The 19,638-nt window shown below is 34.8% G+C and overlaps 1 protein-coding gene across 1 annotated transcript in view; it reads left to right on the top strand.

Moving 5' to 3' along the window:
* Positions 1–1,050: 1,050 nt before the first annotated feature.
* The window catches only part of Rapgap1 (Rap GTPase activating protein 1), a 273,776-nt gene continuing 255,188 nt past the window's right edge, over positions 1,051–19,638 (top strand). The window contains exon 1 of the mRNA XM_049847606.2: positions 1,051–1,203. The gene's annotated coding sequence lies outside the window, so the exon portion shown is untranslated. The remainder of the gene's footprint in view (positions 1,204–19,638) is intronic.

Raw genomic sequence — 19,638 nt, 5'->3', positions numbered from 1 at the left:
AAATTATGCAACCATAGACTAAATTACAACGCAATAAGAACTATGATCATCACTCTTAGGAAAACAAGGAGATCGCGCAAAAAGAGTCCTAGCTCCACAGCGTTCCGTATCTATGCATATGTAACTAGGGCTGCCATCCGTCCGGGTTTCCCCGGATTTGTCCTCGTTTGGAGGCCGTCCGGGGGCCGTCCGGGCGGGGTTTCAAGAAGTGTCCGGGGAAAACCCGGACATTTTTCATAGGGCCATCTTAACCTATGGTGCCTGGGTATGCGAATAACCCGGGCGCCTAATAATGCAGAAGTCGAAGTGTCCCAAAACTCAAAAATTTTCGCGCTCGCTTCGCTCGCGGCTTCTTTTCTTAACACAATTTTTTTTACGTTTAGCTTTAACTTTAATATCCCAATATTCAAAAAATTTTGCGCTCGCTTCGCTTGCGGCTTCTTCACTTTGCGGATTTTTTTATTATACAAGTTTAGGTGCTTTAGTGACCCAAAACTCAAAAATTTTCGCGCTCGCTGCGCTCGCGGCGACTTCACTTTACAGTTGTTTGTATTTTTCAACATTTTTTTGTCTAACCTATCAAGAAGGTAAGTCCTAGTTTCCAAATGAGCTTTCTTAATTATGACCTTCGAAATACATTAAGTCACAATCTTTCAATACTAAGTACTACATGAGCTAGAGACAGACGGCCCTGACTTTTCATGTAAGGAAGGACCTCATTGAATTTAAGTAATATGGTAATATTAAAAATTAGGTCTTGTTTCGTTAAACAAAAAAAAACGGACTCGTCCGGGGAAAAAATGCGATTTACGCCAAATGTCCGGGTTTTTTTAAATATTTGTCCGGGTTTGGAGAAATTCGAAATGGCAGCCCTATATGTAACGAAAGCATTTTCCACGGTAGGAACAATTTTCATAGCCTGTCGGTCGTACATGTACGCTAGTTCCGAAAGTACCACCGGAGAGGACGCACGCACGCCGTTCGCTCAGTCTCGCGAATTACGAACCAAATGTAAACAAATCGGAACACGATAAAAAATATTGAAGCGTTTAAAAATCAAGTAATATAAAAGTATTGTTTGTTTCTAGAGTGTATGTTGAAGTGAATTTGTTAAAAAGTACAGATTTTCTGTTATTGTGCGTTTTGCAGTGGGATTTTTAAACTGGTGAAAATTGTTCGCGTTCATTGACTGCAGTTTTTCAGGTAAAGTAATGTTTTAATTACTAGATATTCTTTGTAAAAAATATATTGCTTTCAGTCTGTTTTTGCTGTATGATTTTTATGGCGTACCTATGTAGGTAATCATGAATTATTTTTACTGTCATAGTGATTTACGATACTATTTCATGAAACTGTAAACTTTTATGATTTTAATCGGTTATTTGATTATGGATATAGTGACTATACGTATTTCTGAATAAAAATATTATGAATCGATTTGTATGTCAAAATGAATGAATATATTTTTGATATTACTATCACATATAAAGTACCAACTTATTAAAGAGATGCACATATAAATGATTATGTGTGTAATTGATAACCCTTGATAATAGCCAGATGAACAGCAATCTGCTTTGTCATATCAGGGAGCATATTCTGCTGAATATGAAAAACTGCCATAGGGCAACTACAACCCAAACAAATGAGTTATAAATTTTGCGATTTCGATTTTTCAGGACTTTATGACTGAAATAACGATTCATTAAATTAATATATTGTCTAATATCCTGTTTCTATAAACTAGAAACAAATCGTTTTTCTTACGAACTGTAACTTTGACTTGACTCTATGAGGTTTTCAATTAAGACCTATCATTGATGCAAATGTATTGCTTGCTTTCTGTATTTAAGTCTAAGATTGACAACGCTATATTATTAATATTAGTTTCTAAAGAAAATTGCATTTAGAAAACTGTACACTACACTTATTTATTGCACTTCCTATAATTTACAGCACATACCGCAAATGTGTGCTTTGTATCATATTTTTAATCTTCCAATAGCAGTTATACAATACTTGAATGAAGAAAAATATTTACCCACACACACAGCCCAGCGTATAATCGTACATACATACGTAGTGGTGTTTGTATGTTTGCGACGGAAATTGCTTGACGAGTCCGCGAGCGGAAGCGACGGAGTCAGCCCAGTCGCTCCCCAAATATGACGACGAAAGTACTGGATTGCTTACTACTTTTTATAATAGTACGTCTAAGCTAGAGCTTTGGATTATACAGAGATTTTTATTTGTACTTGTAAATGCTTCATAAGGTGTAGATCTAAGCTGGAACTTTGGATTATAGACCGTTATTGGTATGTAAGTTAAATGGTTGGTATGATATCTATCTATAGTGGCTAGTCTTCGTAAAATCCACTTCTTCTTCTTGTCGAGTGAGCTGCAGATTTAATCACCTAATACGCCAGTATAAGAGTTTTCTCATATCCGCCTGACGGCCTCTGACGTGGAAATGTAACAATGGCTGCTATTGAGTAACATTCGGTTACGAGGGCTCTACTTGCCCTCGAATGCATGGGTCTAACTTCCAGACTCCGGCCTGCTTTTTGAAAGTTTCTCTAACCATTTCGAACCCGATACAGATACTTACAAGCATATTAAGCTTACGTGGAAGGATTATTAAATCTACTATTAATCTGTTACCCACATTGCTCCTTTGAACAACCACAGGTAGAGGATTTCTTTCATTAGATATGTACTGAGTCAAAGTGTGAGATTTTCTAAGAGGAATCGGAGAAGGATAACATAGCTGATTGATGATAGGGCTTAACCCATATTATATGGGAATTAAGCAAAACCGACAAAATGTGGGTGCACTATAGATACGTCCTTCTTAATCCTTAAGGGAAAATAGGGGAATGTTATCATTCAAAGGTTAAGATTGTACTACTTACTTTTTTTTTTTTTTTTCGACATAAAGTTTTTTGGTTTATTAAAATATACACACTATACATATATACAAACTTAAACTACTTATCTTTATACAAAACTAAAAATAAAATACTATATACAAAATATATATAAACATAAAACATAAAATATAAAAGAGCATCGATCAGGCGTCGAAGTATTCCTCCGCATCACTGTCCTCCGGAAACGTGCCCAGAAGACTGGCTGCATTGCCACGTTGAATGGCAATGCTGATTCTTTGTCCGAAGAATAAGCCAGCCCTCTGGTCACGCGAAGCGTCGACAAGCCTTTTCGCGATGTCCTTATAAAGTAACCGCGAACTCGGGCCCCATGGTCCGAGCGTTTCGACCCCAAACGGCTCAAAAGTATAGTTCCCAATAAGGTTACTATACTTGCGCCGCTTGTTGGTCTCTGCAGAAGCAGCAGCCGCACCAGCATGACCTGCCGTGCAGGGAAGATGCGATGGCGCCAGGGTGTCGACGCACGTTGCATCCCACACCAAGGGCCTACCCAACTTCCATGGCAACAACGTCATACCATCTGGCCTCTTTCCATCGTCACGTACCAGTCCATTAGGCTCTAACACGGCTGGCACGCCGGCGGTGGAAAGAGCACGACGGATAATGTCGTTAATGCTGGCATGCCGTGCAATACGACCAGCACTTCTGCAGCACGACAGACCATGGTGCCCGAGGCTGTCGACGGCTTCACCGCAATGGCAGCGATGCGGAGCAACACAGGGAGCGCCTAACCGTAAGCATGTAGCGATGCGGAACGTTGTGTCATCCAGCATAGTGCCTATGCTAGATGACGGGATCGCCTGTAACCAGAGGCCCGACTCCCACTCTCCCACAGCCAACAAACGGGCACGCTCAGCAGCACTATTACACGTATTTAATAGATTATTCCGTATAGTGCTACAGAGCGGCCCGTCCCATTGTCTCTGAGAGCAGCGGTTGCCGGGCAAATCCGTATTGGGAGTAGCCATTTTCCAGGCATCCAGCGCATCGGTCAAACACGGTACTTCAACATCAACCAGTGCAGAAGACGACAATATCTTTCTGGTTAATGTATCAGTACTGTGAACCGAGGAGAGGAATGCCGGTAAACTAACACTTGAAATTTAACTACTTACTTAGTTTTGTACTTAAAAGATACCGATACATTGATGGTCTTTGCCATAATAGGGTGGTTTATTAGAAATGATTCTTCAAGTACTATTATTGAATGAAAATACGAAAGGTAAGTACAGAGTTCTATTTTTTTTGTATAAATACTCGATTATTTACTAAATTTTTGTAAAAATGCACGTATCGCCAGTGGACAAACTAATATTTTAATACTGCTATTCGTTTGCTTATTTTATAATTTCTTACGTCAGTACACAGTTGATGTCGAGTTCTATACGATCATGAATGAATAATGAACTATGCCTTTTTGGGCGTGCAGTACATCCTTGAAACTTAGTAGGTTGTCGTCTAGAAAAATCATTTTAAACTACTCGTACATGGCTGTCATGTGATTTTTAATATTAAAATCAATACGAATAGAAAGAATCAGCAGTCGAGGGTCAATGAACACTTAAAAATCGGAGCTATCAAATTGTCAATGATTGTTTTTCAATCGAGCAAATTGGGAACACGTTTCGCATTTTGTTGAATGCCTCTGTTGCTAAATTTTTGACATGTGTATTATTTTCCTCGATGTATAATGATTATTTATCTATTTATTTAAAAAGTTAATTTCCTATATTTTTTTTCCATTCTTATAAAAAAAAAAGTTTTTTTTCAATAATTATAAAAAAAAAAATCAAAGTGCTTTCGCATTGAGAAACTAAAAAAGTTTAACTAAACAATAATATCATGTCAATACGTTCCTATAAAACTAATAAAGCAGGCTCATCTTTATATCAAATGGTATTTAACGTATCTGAAGCCAGATATCGATATAAAGTAGTGAACGAGGAATCGCAAAACCGCATTTTATGAGCACTTTAAGGCGAGGAATTGGTCAACAATAATTCCATAACCGGCACGCGCATCTAAGGCGCCAAAAGGGGTCGGAGCGTCTGAGCGGGGCGAGGATAACAATACGCGCGCTAGCTTATAACTAAAAGTCGTAAGCGACAAAATGGTTTTGTAATTTTATTATTTAGAAATGATAATTTGATAAAAATTCCTTCTACAATTTTAAAGAGTATGTATATACTCAACTACTAAAAAAGTTAAGAGGCTTAAATCGGTCCCGTTTGCCCATAATATGTGAATCTCTTTTTAAAAAGAGGTATGTTTGATATATTTTTCCTCTGTTATAAAAGTTACCTAATCATGTTTCTACTTCTAACAAAATAAGGTTTATATCATGAACTTTCAGGTAACCAAGTTGTATTTTGATCCGTTTTGTATTTACTGAGAAAAATTGACATCCTTGGCGCCAATAATTCCAATTCGTCCTCTTAACCGTCAAATAAGAAATCCACAAGAATTTTCGATATTGGAGGATCAGGGCCAAAGAGGACAAATAGTATTTTTTCTCGGAACCACCGCTTTGGCGAGCTAGTTAAAATTATTCATTGAAGTGGGTGAAAAAGTTTCTTCTTTAAAATTTATTATTATGATCGAGTTGAATTAAAATTGGAGTCTTCCAGTCGGACAGTAATTCTGAATAATGAGTTTGTGAATAAAAGGAATTTGTTTCACAGCTAAATAGGTTTTAAATAATAACGATACTGCAGATAATTTATTCAAAGTTTTTTGAAATGTATTCATGAAGAAATCTTTAACAATGTTTTTATTTATCAGTTTCCGTTCGCGATTTCACCCGCGTCCTTGGGGTGTTATTCTGATATATAAAATTCATTCGGTAGTTTTTGGTAGAGTGACAAAAATACCCACATTAATCCTCATAAATTGTCGCATGATTTAATCATCAATTTGCCTTAGATTTTCCCGAATAAATAAACATCTTGGCACTGTTTATTCTGTTCGTAATTTGTTGTTGTTTGTGTTTGAACTAGCTACGCAAATTCTTCATAATTAGAAAAGTTATTTTGATCGTTTTTTTTTTCAGTTATAAAGAAGCTTTTCATGAAGAAAGAATTTGCGAAATCGGTTCAGAAAGTATCAGTGATCAGCAGGCTGGCTGTTCAGACTTTAACGTGTAATAAAACAATCTGTGAAAACTTCTAGATATTAATGCGACGGAATAAAAACAATTCTACAGGTGCCATTAGGCTTGTAGCAAAAAACAACTATACTTACCTATACTTTACAAGGCTCACTCTCTCGTAGAATTGTAAGCAAATGGTATGAGAAGGAAGGCATTATTTCCTCGTGTTCGTAATCTAAGGGGTAGCAATTCATTAGTCTATTCGTTCATTGTGTTCGTGCCATGGAGCTAGTAAAGATTAGCGGAGATGACATAATGCTAAGTTACTGGGACCGGCGCCTTCTAGTAGGTGAAAAACAGTAAGGAGAGCGAGACCAAAATGATTAGTTACGAATGAACTAACGAGGCGTTCGGACTTCTTGACACATCTGTCGATCATTTTTGGTTCCAAAGAAGGCGTTTGAGGGCACAGCCAGTAACGTTACTAGTCCCCCGAACACCCATATTTTTCGGACGCTACTTTCTTGAACTCATGAAATGACTCCTCCCGCTGAGGGTTAGCAGAGTGATTGCCAGACTCTTACTGACTAAACGACCCATCATGTTCCTTCGTAGGCATTTTATGTACCAGGGCCGAGGTAACTCTTTCGAACAACCCCGCAGCCCCGGCAGCGTGACGCTACTTTCTTCAGAGATTTTCTTTTATGAAATATCCGCTCGTCGTTTGTTTTCAATGTTTCGTGTCTACAATTAGGTGGCTCGATCGATGCCATGTGCTCGCGTAACCGAGTTCCAAAGTTTAGCGTTCGCTATCGCCGTTCGAGTAAGTACATACGATCTTCGTAGTTATATTGGATGACGTGTAAATTCAGTTCTGTTGATTGCTATGCGTATGAAAGTTAGGAGGGTTGTGAATTTTAATGTTCTGACGCCTCAATTTGAAAATGGAATTAAATCTTGAGACAAGGCGATTGAAACGTCATAAAAGGATGGAACTTGGCTTCCTTATCGATATTCATATTATGGAATGCCTTTGATATGGGTTAGCAGCATTCATCGGAAACGCGCGCTATGAGAAAAATACCCTAAGGGTCAATTCCCACTGAAAGAGCAGCGGCCGGCAGCGGCCGTAAGAGCACGGAAAATGTAAGAGCGCGGCGCGGTGCGGCGCCGCGCGACCCGCCGCGCTCGCGCTCAATCCCTTGCAATTACGGCCGCTGCCGGCCGCTGCTCTTTCAGTGGGAATTGACCCTAATATAGGTACCTAGTACAATCACGCGACTATTCCAAACTTTTGCCTAGATGAGTAATGAGATTACCGTACAATAATTAAACTTAATACAATGTATACGTATATCGGGTGTGTCGTTCATAATCACATTAAATGAAATGCGTTAATATACTGGTTATTATATGTCGATTAGCGCAAAGGAAAAAGAAAAATACGTAAAAATAAAAAAATGCATTTTTCAAACAAAATAAATAGAATAAAAATGTGCGAAAATTAGAACACCATATAAAAGTCAGTCATTACAAACAATTGAAACTCTCCCTTGAAAACTGACAGTTGTCAACTGATCAAAACATTCTTTACTCCTAACTTTATCTCTGTTTTACACATGATGTTGTAAATTAGAAAAACGAAAAATGACTCCTGTGGCTAAACCACTGAATGGATTAGCTTATTTTTTTTACATTTCGCCATAGAATACCATAAAGTATATGTGATTAGATTTAATGTGATTGTGAACGACACACCCTGTATGATACAATGTAACTCGTAATACTTGTAGAGTTATGATTTATTCTCCCGTAGTTTCTTTTGTAACATAGTTGCTAACAGTTTTCCTCATAATTCTTTCAGATTACTTTCTTCATCGAATATTGGATGCTTTCATTTGTTATGATAAATAATGTCTATATATTTAATAAGGCAGGGAAATACCTTCTACTACAAGGAAAACCCAATATCATCGATGGGATCCGATGTAATACGACACAGGAAAGATATTGGAACCCGTTCCAAGAATCCTTGTAAATGGAAAGCATGCAAACATACAAACTGAAACATATTACTTAATAACAAAGACCTGCAATAAAAGATACAAGTTAAAAAAATTATAATCATTGCAATAGCATTTTGCAATAAATAACATACTTTAAACTATCAAATATAAAGTTTAAAATCGAATGTCCAGTGAAACAAAATACGACATCCTAAAAACAATTGACAGGCCAAAAACCAATCACAGAATTATAATCACCAGCTAAACAGATCACAGCTGCATTTTACACGTATGCGGGTGAAACGGCTAATGTACTGGTACATAACGATAAATGATTTCTGTTTATACCTATGTGCTTTGAACGTATGTTTAGGTATGTTTGTTGATTGGCCAGATAATGATGGTTATAGGGTTAAAATTATGATATATAGTAAGGGGAGATTATATAAAAGATGTCATTGGAATGAACATTATCATGGAATGTCAAATATCAATGCTAATTAGCATTCTTAATTTATTATTATCGGTCTGATCCAGGTGAATTGGGTAGAGACGTGACGGGTTAACCGGGTAACTGAGTTGAGAAGGTAGAAAGCAGGCAGTCACTTCAAGTAAAACACTGCGGTACTCAGCTGCTTCTTGATAGATTGGATACCAATATACTTTGTTGGAAAAGACCACCTACTAAAAAATGACAGGATAGGAATCTATGGAAAAAAAACTATTAGAAAAATTTACCCTAAATTGATAGAAAGAAAGAAAATTAGAATGGACAATCTATGAAAACAAGTAGGAGCAAAACAAATGTTTCCAATCTCAATACTTCAGAGGAAATAACAGCTGCTTCAAATCTAGATGTACTTCCCGCGCCATTAACTAGTTTTAGTATTTGCTTGTTCATTTTATTATTATTTTCATCTACCATTAGTACGTTTTCATCAAGTTTCTATTCTTTGTTGATAGATACTAAATCTGGCCAATTCAGTTTTGCATATTGGTATTTTTTTTTCTCCACTTCTTATTCTTTCTCATCTTCTTCTTATCGAGTGAGGTGCAGGTTTAATCTGCTAACAAGCCTATCTTGTCAAAGTTTTCTGAAATCTGCCTGACGGCCAATTCTTTCTCATATAATTTCGTACTGAACAGACTCATTTATCATCAAAAATGGTATATGTAAAGGAACTCAAATAATAGGGTTGTTTCCAATTTTCGAAAATCTATTTAAATAGCTTCCAAATAATTTAAAGATCACCCCTCCTATGATTTTGCGTCTTAAATCTCTTTACTTTTTATGTATTCGATTTTTTCTATTTATCTTAAAACATTGCCCAGAAAACGCTCGATCACGTGACTGTGACGTCAGAGTATACTATGTGTTCCTTTACACTTTGCACGTCTAAAGAGAAGAAACTAATTAGAAAGAAGTCTTTGATTTTTAAATTCTAATAATGTATTCTTATAATATAGATACAAAAACAAACATTTTAAGCATTTACATTATTTTTAAACGTTGGGCACAAAAGAAAATACCTGTTATGTTTTGAGTTGTGTACGCGGTAAAATAAAACTGTGCAAAGGAACGTAAAGTTTGTGTTTGTTATTGAGGTTATATTTGTGTCATCTTGGTTATTAGCAAAGAATTAAGCGACAAAAAAACTATCAGCTTTCATAAATCCTTTCTCCATAATTCTTTTCTAACTTTCTTTCGCTCAAATACAAATAAAAACTAAAGAAAACATCACATCAATTCTCAGTTTATACCTGTCATAGACTGTAACTGTCAAATACTTGTCATTGTCAATGTAAAGTGACGACATCGGACTCGATTCGCCGTTTTCAAGGGCATGACGTAATAGATGATAAATTTAAATTTCATAAATTATTTAAAAAATGATGTGGTGAGTTATTATTAATATAATACAGCTTATCATGTTTCTAGTTTTGTGAACTTTCGGTGCATATACAAATTTTTAATTGACTGAATACTAGGAAACAACCCTATTACTGTACCTTCTTTTATCTCATAAAATATAATCCAATAAATAAAATATGTTTTTATTTTGCCCTCGTTTATCGTTACGCAAAAGAATTCCTTGAATTTTATATCACAACTTGCCGTGAAAAACATTCCACATATTTCAGTAGGTGCTTGTGAATTAAAATCTCGTTCATATTAAATTGAATGTGAACGAAGCTCCATTGAAAATTGTACAAAAAATGTCACGTATGAACAGGACCGTACTAAAGTTTGCGGTACCGTTTTTATGCCCCATTTAATCCTTGCTGGCCCTAATTTTACATTCCAATGTATAATGGCAAGTCATTGATTCCTGGATATCAAATATCCAGATATAACCGGTTTGTGGGACCACACATCGAACTGTAAAGTAATAATCCATTCGCAAGCAATTTTTATAATGCTTGTGTACGCATTGAAAATGTTGTCTGTAGGATTTTGATTTTATCAGTTTCTTAACAAGATAATTGCGCATAAGATTGTAAGATTTATGAGGTTGGTTTAATTTTCCAATCTGTTAGAGAAGCCCTCAACACATTTTCATCAGAATTCCCTTACCATTATCCCAATCTTATTTGTGTTCGGCCCAGCATGTTTTCTTCTTCTATACCTTCCTACCTGGCGTCATGTTACAGGAAAAACTCTTTGCAGCCATATCATCTTTCACATCCAACACTCCTAATACCAAGAAATAAAATAAAAAAGTGATAAGTTTGAATAACTTATAAGAAGAAATAGGCTTTTGAATAATTTTGCTTTTAAAATATTCACGCGCCAAAATCCTGTGAGAGTGAGCAAATATTGTACCGTTATAAATTCATTAATATTAAGTTTAGTAGATGAAGATTATTTTTATTATTTTAACAGTACTATTAGGGATATGAAAGATAAACTCAAGTAATTATAACGCCTAAAAGTAATAGGTAGTTACATCTTAAGCCTAATATAATATTTATCTATCTATCTCTGTAAAAAAATCTCTGTAAAAAATTTCATCTTTTACCACTGGCTAATCGACGTGACATCTCTGACTGTATATTTTTATTGAAAGCGGTTCAAGGTGATATAAATTGTTTTGAAATTTTATCGTCTTTCTATTTTAATGTGCCAAGTAAATCCAAAAGGTTCAATCCACCGCTAAGCGTACCATTATCAAATACGAATTACAGGCAAAATTCTTATTTTGTGCGTGTGTGTAGATATTTTAATAAGGTGTGTAAGCAGTTTGACTTCGACATATTTAAAACAAGTGTGACTTCGGTGAAAAAGAGTTTAGCATTGAATTTCTTTAAAAATTAAATTAATTTTTCCCATTTCTCAATTCAATTTCTAATACATAACATTTCCCTCAAAAAATCCTGTAGCAAAGTTATTGGTTTTGCGTTTTTTAATTATTGTTTTTTGTTTTTGCTCAGGCGTTATAAGCAGTGTGTTGAGTTTGTTCTACTGTCCTTTTTATGTTAAACTAGTTTTAGAAGTGAAGACTTGTAATTGACTGTCAGTTAGTCACACAATTAACTATTATATGTACTTAGCTGTAAGTCTTCCATACTCATAAATAAATAAATAAATAAATCTATTCTTTGAGTTCTGAGATTTATAATCTAGGTAGCAATCACTAGGTGACGACTAAAAGCTTGAGTTCTTTACGTTAGTAAGCCATTAGTAATGAAATAGACACACTAAGGAATCCGCATTCTTTACTTTCTTATCCTTTATTATAGGCACGTTGTTTTATGATGAAGGTATTTACATGAATACTTTATAGCAGAAGTCGGTATGTCGAGTCAAATTCCATATAAAAACAGCCTAGGTATATATGTATTCTCCCACTATTGAGATTTTGAAGTAAGCGTAGTAAAGCTATGAAGGTTGTCTACGCTCTTTCAGTCAACATAACCGTAAAATTATGTTCCTGAAATGGAAGTCGAAATTCAGCCTGTTCAGCTTTATATTTTGACAAAATTTATAGCGTTACTCAAGTACTTTCAGATGCGAAGATACGATATCGATCGAAGTTAGAGCTCGTTTGTTTATTCCGAATGTCGTGAATATACGACGTGACAGAACCTACCTAGTTTGGGCAAATCCTTATTCGGTGAGCCGACGCATAGAAATGTTCTAATAAAAAGTTTTGGGTATAGAGCAGTCCTAATAGCAGGAAAGATTTTGTGTTATACATGACTCATGGATTACCAATGCTGTGTAATTTATGTTATGATCAGTTTTCCTAACGAGAATGATATTAGGTATGTTAATGTCAACATTTTTATTTTTCCGGCTTTCCATCTAGAAACAGCCTTCATATTAGTTCCCGCGATATTTCAGTGCTGTAAAGTTACAATCTACATTTTACACTAAAATACTTTTTGAAGTAACCATGACTAGAGAGAAAAATATTTTCCTTTATGAATTTCGTGTCCTCAAACCGCACAAGCTTTATGGGTATTTTTCATATTTTTATAAGTACGAGTATACCTTGATATGGAATTTTCTTCACACTCAGCGTTCCTTTCACGGCTATGCAGAGTGTGCGTCGAATACGAGGCTAAGGTAAACGAATAAACTCCTCTTTTTATGGTTCATCTATTGTTACTTTAGATACGGGATAGTTCGTTGAGAGCTTTCAGAAGGGTAGAAATGTAGGTAGAGGTGTAAAAATGATTTGGAATTTGTTTGGTTATGTTGTGGAGACTTATGCGATATGTTTAAAATTTTTGTTTAAGATATGCCTAAGTTTACTGTTAGAAGTATTTTTTTTGATGATGGTCACGACTAATTTGTAGGTTAAGTAAATTTTCCAAATTACAGCCAGCCATTTCATGCTTCGTTTACTCTATTTTCATACTGAATTATAATTGTAATAAATTATACAATGTCCAAATAATCACTACGCTTAATTCTGTTAAAATTAAATCTAAACATTTTCTCCTTAGCTCCTGAACCAATTCAGGCAAATAAAACGTCTTCCCAAGACCTTTCGCGAACAACGTTCCTCTTTTAATGCAAATAACGACAATTCTTAATACTTCGCCAGGACGTAAATAATTAAATAAAAACACAAAGTTCTTTTGTTGGTTTAGCGGGGTTGACGATTCGAGGGACACTTTTTGTGCCGAATTTGTCGAATAAATTATTAAATTTGAATATTTTGCTTTTCTTTTTAACTGTGGTAGAATGTCCTTGGACTTATATTAGAGGTACTTAGGTATAACGTTCACATTATCTAGTTATACTTATTGACTGAAGATGATAAAATATGTATTAAGAGACAGAAGACAAAAAATGAATAATGCCTCCATTGAAGTAATGGTTTACTTAACATAAATGGAAATTGCCTTTACCTTGACGAGCAATGTGTTAAAACGAATAACTTCAGTATCAGTAAAAGCAATACATGCATCATTAACTCATCGATAATAAAATTACGAGCAACATTTTTAATACACTAAAATATTTTCACCCCGCAGGCGATAAAATCTCGCGACACATTTTATCACAACTCGTCGTACGCAAAATTACTCGATTCACAGCGAGCACTCGATATTCATCAGCCGAGTTCGTGATTCGATTCTAGTGCATTCGATAAAGCCCATCTATTTATCATATGGGACGTAATAAATACGTTTGTACTACCCAATTTGTCGTCCAATCCCTTGGGATTGATATCCGTATCTGACCGTACAATTGCATTCCACATTGGTTTTTGTACCGATACAAATTGGTTTCACTTTTATACGCAAATGTACGTAGTATTTTTATTAGGCTAGTATTTTTAATTTATTGTACTGCTCTTGAACTCGATTTCAAATTGTTTGTGTTCGTCTAGCACACGATTGATTTTAAATTAAGATAAAGTAGATCCTGTAATGAAAGGTTTTGAATCATTTGTTTTCTTTAGACAATTTGCTAACATTTTTTCTACAATAGGTACATATGGTATTAAACATATTAAACTGAAGATTTTCCTAACTTTGTCCAGATACCTACTCTCAATTTGGTCAACCCATTTTAGACTTTTTATGACACTTGTTGGTAGCTATTGATTTTGATGCTACATTGATTATACTTCTACTTACTTATTCATAGAATGAGTCATTAATCAACCATCTCCTTTTCATAATCTCTACCATAAATAACGATTTAAATGCCTTCGTGACAACGATTGTCACAATTTTTTACAGACTTCCAAGCATGGTTATAAAGAAATATTCTTTAAACGTTGTTCTAATTTCATTAATTATAATAAAGCACTTAATATGGTAGCTTAAATGAGGGTCGCAGTGTAATCCAACGTCGATGAAGGATTGCTATGAGCTCAGCTCATTAGTATTCCTTTCATGGACGGTGTTAGGCGTGCGAAATAATACTGCTTGATTGATTCAATTATTGTAAAGGTATGTAGGCTTGAATCACCTACTTGGTGGCAAAAAATCTTAATGTTATCTAGAACCTATTTTGAAGTAGACTGTCAAATGTAATAGAGGAGAGATGTGAGATAGCAGTGGTTTCGATTCTCTCAATAGTTTGTCAATTTCCGCTACTGGATAGGAAAAAAATGTTATTTTCACCAAAAGTAAATAACAGAATTTCAATAATAATTAAATCAATACCTAAATTAGTTTAGAACTCTTTCGTTTGTTTTCATTTTCAGGCACTGAAGAATTTCATATTTGTTTAGTAAACCTCATAAATCTTCTTTTACGTCCACAGTTATTATACTGTTTCTATTTGCTTTCATAAATAACAGTCTAAAATGTTTCTCTAAATACACCGACAAACGCTATTAAGAACAATTTTTCGTTGTTATTTTATTTTAAACTTAATGAGCAAATAAAACCCTTAGAGTTTCTAAAAATATAGATTTTATGGGCTGTAAGTAGATCGTTAAACCCAATTACGGTGAATTAGATTCTAAACGATTTGGTTTCGGTTAAACGTGAAAATGTGCTATAGATATATATCTACTTTGTGCCTTTGGCTAACGTAGGTGTAGATTAGTTACTAATAAAAAAACGTATATAGTACGAAACGCATTACCTTCCTTTTGAGACGTCTCGAATGGGTGATGAGGTTGAAATAAAAAAAAAATATGTATACCTAATAGTGCATGAGGCATGGGCTGTATCTGTGGTAACCATACAATTGTTCCTAAAATACCCTTTAATTTCATACCCCTCAAGGCTTCGGCGACTTATCCGTACTTACCACACAAGTTTAAACTGTTCACAAACTTAACCCACATACAAGGCACAAATTACTCACAACTCAAAACCTAAACTTCAAATTGAAAGCAATTCAGTTTAGCCATTAATTTCGAGGCGTACCTTTGTATTTTCAATTTGATTGTCAAAAACACGAAAGTCAGAAATGAAATTTGTATTAAATTAGCCAAGTGCTGAAATGAATAAACAATTTGTTTGACGAAACCAAAACAGTAATGAACTTGAAATTATGAATGCGAAAGTTTGATTAAATATTTAGATTCGATTCAACGCTTCGTAATAATTATCAATTTGCACGTCAATTTGTTTGGTATAAACTGAGTGAAGAGGGCTAAGGAAACGAGTTTAATGAGAACATTAACGTTGACAATTTATACCTACTCAAGTAATTTCTGTTAAAAGATATGTTAGTAATTTGTGTCTGAGAAGAAAAGGAGTCTGACCTCATATATTTCTTAGATATTATAGACTTGTAGTAATTATATAACTATTATTGTAAGTAATAGAGTTTCTAAGGAGCTTATTTTCTCAATTTCGTTGCGATAAAAATGGTGATGGAATTGTTTTAATATGATTTATAGCCCTAGGGACAAGACTTTGTTATTGTTATATAAATAAATAGTCATTGTTATATTGAATTACTTGTCGTGAGAAGCCATCGCTATTACCTTCTCAGGACATTAAAGATAGATGATTAATTACTATCCATACATGATCTAAGTGTTACAATATATATTTAATTGTATATTTGGTTAAAGTTCTAAAATTGACCCGACAAATCCTATTACTTCATAAAAGGAATGCATCCGACTACCGGAATCCAGTTAATCCTCTCTATAAAACAATCCCAATACTGACCCAAAATGTCAATCTAATAAATCGACAGCAAGGTCGATAACCACAATGGAATTTTGGCATCAATCTTGCAAAACCCTTTGACGTTTATACGGTCCTTGTCAACGATTTCACGCCCCTTCCCGTCAATCCGTCAACACCAAAGGAAGGTGCCTTTATTCACTAATTTTCGCAACTATTCGATCAGACTTAAAGGGTAATCAATTCAGAATACAGTGAGTTAGTGACCCTTTCATCATTATTTCATGAGTTTGTCCGGATGGCAGTGATTTAGTGCTAAACTAAAGGGCAAAAGTCTGTTTGGATTGAGTGATTGCGTCGTTTATCTGGCAATACAGCCCCTTGATACTGACCTTTTATTTTTTTAAATAAATTAGCATAATAGTTATGTAAATTTAAGAATAGAATTAAAACTATATTCATTCGGTACTGAGCCCAATTTTATTATAGTTTAGGTTACTAGGATGACTGGTGATAACCAAACACGCGAGACTAAATTGAAAGCCTCGAGCCGCGTAAAATATTCATGAATTCCCAAACAAAACTTTATAGTATTTTCTTCAGTTTAGGTGATTTCATGACATAATAAGTTATACAAGATTCTAACCTCAGTAAAATCAATATAATTATTATTTCAAGATCATGCAACATTGTCTCTAATTGACGTATCGAAGTGTGGGGATATCGTCATTAGTTTTACAATCTTTCTTCATAGACAATACAAGCATGTTCCTATGCTATCTCGAAGCGTGAGATGCACGCCATATCGCTGTTAACATTGTCTCACATATTGTATAAAAATATCGGCGCACACAATAATGTAATACGTCATACTGTCGCAAGTTTGTAGTAAAAAGAGCAGCACTTCACACGGCCTATGCGCTCACGCACGATAACAAATAATATGAGAGCAGTGTGAGCTAACTCGGTGTAACACAGATTATAAACGTGCTTACAAGGTTAGCTTACTCACGCCGACACCCGTCGGCCCATGTCGAGCTGTGAGTCAAGACTATAAAGATGTCTTATTAAGTATAGATTCGTTTTTGGTATTGGCGGGATATTTACTTTAGTGTATTGTATTTTAGATGTGCTAAATATAGACGGACTGTAATTTAAATAAACTCATTTCTTACACCTAAACTGTTATTTGCGGCAGGTATTTAATGAGTTTTGAGCTTTACTGTTAACATAGGTAGGTACCTATTGAAAAGCGAATGAAAATTCACAAGTAGTTTTGGACTTCATTGTGAACAGTTTACAAGGCTTTATTTATAACGCAACATTTAAAAAAATGCAAAGAACAAAATGAATAATGTAATTAGGGTACCGTCCTCTCTCTTTCCAAGCCTTCCCACCTGCGTACACTGGCCAGCAATAATTATTATACCTGTAATGCATTGTAGACCGCAGCCGATTTGTCACGGCTACAGAAGCGGGTTGCTCATCTAAATTTCATGAGGCTCCGAGCTCCCTCTCATCAATTACGTTTATTTGGTACGGAACCTTTGTAGATCTAGTTCTGTGAAGGTGTTACGTTTATATAGTTTCTGAAGGAGTATTGTTCAAGTTGTGTTTCGTAGTAATAGTTTGTTGTGGGTTAGTCCTTTAGGGAAGGCGGTTTTGTCTGTTGGATAGGCCGAAATATTAATAAGATGAGTTAGAAGTGGTAGAAAATAACACGGTATAGTTATGTATATGTATTCCCAGGATTTTGCAAAAATACACCATTTGAACTGACTTATTATTGACTTATTGCTTTCTATTCTTAGAATAATCACCATTTTAGTATGTTATTCATAAACTAATTTTGGTTGGACACAGCATTTCGTTTCATATTTCAGTCATATATATCAGTCTAGTTTACTTCATCTGAAGAAATATGAGCGTCTGGTTTTTTATATACCTATCGCCAAAAATATTGATATTGCCTTAATATACCTGGATTTGAAGGTCATGTGGAAGTCGGTAAGTTACTGGGAAAAACAGGTTATGTATTTAGTAGATATACAAAAACAAAGTTTAATTAAATAGGTAATTCTAATCACATATTCCTAATCAATATTTGTGTTACATTAGAGACATTTCTAACTAAACGAGCATCTATTTTACTTTGATTTACCTAGTAATCACGGTTCGGTAATTGGTTAGTCAACCCTTTGATTTCCATGTGGTTCAACATGTTTATCTAAAACATCTGTTGAACGGAGCGATTAATCAAGATACATAGTTTGTGAATCAGGGCGGTGTTGCAACATGGTAACTTTAACGTAAATAGAGAGGTGTGAAAACTGTACGTTTTAAGCCCAGATGCTTGAAAAAGAAAGTGCAATGAAAATAAATACTTTTAACGTCTGGAACTGATTTTATTAGTGGTAAAAGTATTGCTTAAATTTACCTTTAATATAATAAGCAGAATTTGATTGTATTTGTATCGAACTGAAAATGCAATTTTGAATACATTAGGGGAGGCATAAGAGTCTTAAATCAAATAGTCTGTTGATTATAAGGCATGATTGACATATAACCGAGGTTTTCATATTCTTTAGATGTCATGTATGGTCCAATTTTCAATATTACCTTTGAATGCAAATATTTTTTCAAATCCTTATTTTGCACTTTGTTATAGGCTAGAAAAAGTTATTACATAATCCGATTATGATGTTTAAAATATTATTTAGAAGCACGATACATACAATTTTTAGAGTAACCTATTCAGTAGTTGTCAACACAACACCAATTCTCACGTGAGCACTATCAAACTATCCCTAACCGCATGCATTGCAAAACTAACCGCAATTTTCATGTTAAATGCCGTCGCTAGGAACGAAAATAACATTACAACAAAATTGCCTAGTCTAACACTGGGATTTATCAAGCTAGAGAGTACGGTAGACCCCACATCAGTGGTAACTGTCATGCACCTTAACTCCATAGTAATAAGTACGATTTTCCTATAAAACTGTTACCACTGACCTGAAGTTGACTGTACGTAAAACCAATTTCAGACAGAAATGCAGAGTAAAAATGGAAGGACAAGATTAAAACGTAATAAGTAAATGGAAAAGTAGGACGCAATTTGATTTTTAATTTTGATGCCGAGTGACAAGGTGAGTGATGAATGAATAAAATCCTTGTAAATAAGGATAATGCTATGCGGAATCATTATTCATGGGTCCATAATATTTGGTAGTCTCAAATTACAAAAATCTCTTACAACATTTTTAACATTATTGTTTATTCAATATGACAATTACTATAGGATGACCACCGTTAAAATCTAGGTATAATCTTCTTGTGTAAATAATAAAACTTGTCGAAAGAGAAGAATGATTATTAGCTTTGCCGTACCAATTTAATAATGGTAAATCACCATGTCAAGCTTTGGTGCGCGATTATAACATATTTTTAAAAATGAACCTTAAAGGTATAATTCCGATCGACGCTGCACGCAGCAGTGTTGCCGCAGCAGTGTTGCCGCAACAGTGCTGCGCAGCAG

The sequence above is a fragment of the Helicoverpa armigera genome, chromosome 18 (assembly GCF_030705265.1).
Source record: "Helicoverpa armigera isolate CAAS_96S chromosome 18, ASM3070526v1, whole genome shotgun sequence".
NCBI lineage: Eukaryota > Metazoa > Arthropoda > Insecta > Lepidoptera > Noctuidae > Helicoverpa > Helicoverpa armigera.
Note: the sequence above shows the minus strand (reverse complement) of the source record. Positions and strands in the feature narration are given on the sequence as shown.